The following is a 4522-nucleotide window of genomic DNA, read 5'->3' as shown; positions in this document are numbered from 1 at the left end:
GTGAAATAGTCTGATGTTCAGTTTTGGTACAGCTCACTGCCAGCACCACTACCACCAGTACCAACTGATGCTGCAGCATTATGAAAAGGTGGTAGATGGCGACACCTGTCTTGCAGTATTTAGTTATGTTTCTTCTCATTCTTAGTTAAAATCCTGCCAAGGTTTACTTTAGCTTTCATTTATCCCACCTCTAGAACATTGATCTAGAGCCTAGGTTAGAAAGCATCGGCGTTAGGAAGGGCATCCAGCTGTAGAAACTCTGCCAAATTTAGATTGGAGCCTGGTGTTGCCATCCGGTTTCACCAGTCCTCAGTCAAGTCGTCCAACCCATGCTAGCATGGAAGGCGGACGTTAAACGATGATGATGATGATGATGATATATAACATACATACAAATACTTAAACACACACACACACACACACGTTAGGGAGGGCATCCAGCCATAAATATCATGCCAAAAACAGACACAGTAGCCTGGGGTAGTTTTCTACTTGGCCGGTTCCTGTCAAACTGTCCAACCCATGCCAGCATGGAAGGCAGACGTTAAACGATGATTAAATATATACATACATAAATATATATATAAAAAAAGAATAAGATAAAGAGACCAATGGCATAAGTAGAATCATATTTTATGTAAAATATAATTCTACTTATACCATTGGTCTCTTTATCTTATTCTTTTTTTATATATACATACGCTAATACACGACCCACGTTATATTCCCCATTCATGTTGCAACCACATCAGGGGCAAAACTAGTTGGTATACAGCACTTACTCGGCATTACCTGTATCTTTAGAGTTTGGTTGACTCCAATACCCTTCGTAACCTTTATACATAAATATATATATACATATATATACATATATATATATATATATACACACACACACACACACACACACACACACATACAAGCATACATACATATAGAGAGAGAAACATAATGTGAAATATATTATATTAAAATATGTTATTGTAATTAGGATTTATTCAGTATTTCTATTTCATTGTTATTTTCTTATGGTTCTTCCTTCTTTAATCATTTAATATATATGCATTGACATAATTACCATTTGCTGTGGGCCCCCTCGGGATTTGTAGTCTTGCAAACTGCATGATGGCCTCATAAGTGCTGGTGGCATGTAAAAAGCTCCCAGTACAAACTGCAATGTGGTTGGCATTAGGAAGGGCATCCAACCTTAGAAACCATGCCAAATCTGACACTGGAGCACTGTGCAGTCAGTCCTTGGGTCCAGCAGATACTGTCAAACCATGTACCCCATATCAGCATAGAACATAGATATTAAATGATGATGAAGTCAACTTCTGAAATATCTTGATTGCTTTCAAATAAACATGGTCTTGGCAGAATTGTTACCATGCTGGGTAGAATGCTTTGCTGCATTTCATCCATCCTTATGTTCCGAGTTCAAATTCCGCTGAGGTCGACTTCGCCTTTCATCCTTTCGGGGTTGATAAATTAAGTACCAATGAAACACTGGGGGGTCAATGCAATTGACTGATCCTCCTCCTGCCCCCAAATTTCAGGCCTTGTGTCTTTAGTAGAAAGGATTACCATTTAATAAAGGATTACCCTTTAATAATTTTACTCCGCTTCCATTTTTCTTTTTTCATCGTAAATTAAAGATGATGTAATTGCATCATTGTAAACATGTAGAATACTAGTGGCCATTTTAAACCCAGATGCTGTTATCACCTTTGTTTTATTTATTTTGTAATAATATCAAAGTCCTTCATTGTATATCTGTACCATTGTGATTGATAATCTATTCTACATAATAGTGGTTATAAATGAAAAGAAGACAACCTGTAATGCTGGAAGTTTCCATAATGTAACTGAAAGAAAAGTGAGGTCTCTTTTATGAGTGTGCGTAAATTATATTTTACATTTTTCCTCTTGTTTAAAAATATGACTTCAGAATTAAAAGAAGCAAAAATTGTTCTTGTTTGGCATGTTAAACCATAATTTACTACTTCATAGTAACCCGTGTAACATTCTGGATGGGACTACTGCAGTAAACTTTATTTTAACTTGTTGCATTTCAATTGTCCAACTGTGTTACATATTCCTATTACATTAAGGATACAAGTTTCTAAAGAATACTCAACCACTTATACAACTGGGATTATTCAACATCAGGTTTGACCTAGGAGCCAGTTACTTTTTCTTTCACTATTGCTGGTGATACATAAGAGAGAAAAAGCACCCAGTACTTACTGTAAAGTTGTTGGCGTTACAAAGGGCACCCAGCTTTAGAAACAAACACTGGAGCACAATGCAGCCCTTGAACCCATCAGATCCTGTCAAATTGTCCAACCTATACCAACATGGATGTTAAAGGATGATGATTTTATATATATATACATATATATATATATATATAGGGATTATGATGTACATGCATAGCAAGTGACCTGACCTGATCTGAGATCGTATATATATAATGAGAGAGAGAATGCATGTGAAAATGTGATATTTGTTCTGGCTCTCATTGATGTCAGCATTCTTTTCGACCCTTCAGGGTTGAGAGACCACCTGGCCAGTGTTGGTGTAGGGTATTTTGCTGGTGTAGGGTATCTTTGTCTGCTGACAACTATATGGGCACCTAAAACTGTTTGCCAAATCATAATACAGGTCATGGTACAAGTGACAACCATGTGTGTATGTGTCTATATGTGTGTGTGTGTGTGTGTGGGTGCATGTAAAATTATGTACAGTAATGCTTTTACTACTTTAATCGTATATTTAACATTTCTGTTCTGAATGTAAAGAAATTAATATAGCAAAAATCTCATTGAAACTAAATATATCTCTCAGATTAAAACACTCACTAGTTTTATTTTATATATATTTTTCTTTATTATTTTGGCTTCCAATATCTCTATTTTGATAATCATTCTTCTCTCCTATTTCAGTTCATTAATAAGTTGCTTTTTCTCTCTAGATTCAGCTCCTCTACTTCAGTGTTAAAGGTGTTAAGAACTTCTCTATACCCTACTGTTTCCTCTCACTTGCTCAGCAATTTCAGTCGAAATATCGTTGGGGTGTTTATACCCTATTACCTCTGTGTTGTATCCATGGCAAAGATTCTTCCCCTTGGCCTACATCATTTAGCTGTATGTATGTACCACAAGGTGGTATAACACCATTGGCACATAGGAATGGTAACACTATGGAAACTGATGAGTGTTTTGCTATTTGCGGTGTTGGCCTGGAGAGGTCAGTAGGGTACCGCTCAAGTGTATTTTTCTCATATCACACACACACACTAAAATAACGTCTTTAGTGGATATACTAATGACCAGATAGAACTGTTGACCATCTGCTGTTTCATAGTAAATTCCTGACTTAATCCATCCCCTGTTTTAATGCCACCAACTGTCTCTTGAATGTGTTTAGTGGAATCTAGTCTATTACAAGCATTTGGAACTGGTCCTTGATCTAAAGATAACCCACGAGTCATAACCTCCATTTTTATTCCTCTCTCTCTCTCTCTCTCTCCACTGCAAGTTTCTAAATCCCTGTAAAAGTATCCTATAGGCTGCCCTTCCTCCTCTGTCTAAAACAAAAATTTTTACAAAAAACGAAACCGGTGAAGTTGTTTCACTTATACATTTTAGAGTGTAAGCATGAATATTACAACATCCCATTTTTCTCTACCCCTAATCTAAAAATCTCTGGCTTTATGCAAACGTAAGAAATAATCATATTTGAGCAGTGTGGTTTGGCTTGCTGCTACTATTATTATTATTATCATTGTATTATTATTTCATTGTTGCTTTCAAAGCTTTCCCCATCAAAAGGGAATGTGTGATTGCCACAACCTTCTAAAACACTGCATATTCCCAGCTATTCTCCACTCTGCTTTCAATTTGCAGAAATACTGCCTTAAATGATTTGATTGATTAAAGAGAAAATATGGATTAGGTAATTTAAAATCTGCCAAGATAAATTTATATTTTCATCCTTCCAAGATGAGAGTACATTTAAGTACTGGGGTTGATTCAATCGACTAACCCTTTTCCCTAAATTTGTGGTGTGGTGCCTATGTAAGAAATTATTAATATTATCATTGTTATTTGTCTGTGTTGTACTCTGCTAATTGGTAAATTCTTTAGAAGTGGTGAAATAAATATACTAGACTTTTTTTTTTTTCATTATTAATATTATTATTATCTGATAAAAAAAAATAACACAAAAAACCCAAAACAAAAATTGATTTTTCAAAATTCCTTAAATTACAAAAAAAAAAAATGTAATCATTTACCAACAGATAGTTGAATCAAGACTATACCATGCTACCTCCTGTCTCGAAATCTAATTTTATTCGGTCATTTCTTCTGTAGCTAATCTTTAAAAAAGAAAAAAAAGAAAAAAAATTTTCAAAAAAGCACATCAAAATTCATTGTTATTTGAAAAGTGAAATATTGCTAAGGGTTGTTGTTGATGTTGTTGTTAGTTGTTTTTCTTTTTACACTTCCTCCTTTCCTGC

Source organism: Octopus bimaculoides, chromosome 14, assembly GCF_001194135.2.
Source record: "Octopus bimaculoides isolate UCB-OBI-ISO-001 chromosome 14, ASM119413v2, whole genome shotgun sequence".
In the NCBI taxonomy this organism is placed as follows: domain Eukaryota; kingdom Metazoa; phylum Mollusca; class Cephalopoda; order Octopoda; family Octopodidae; genus Octopus; species Octopus bimaculoides.
This window is presented reverse-complemented; position numbering follows the sequence as displayed.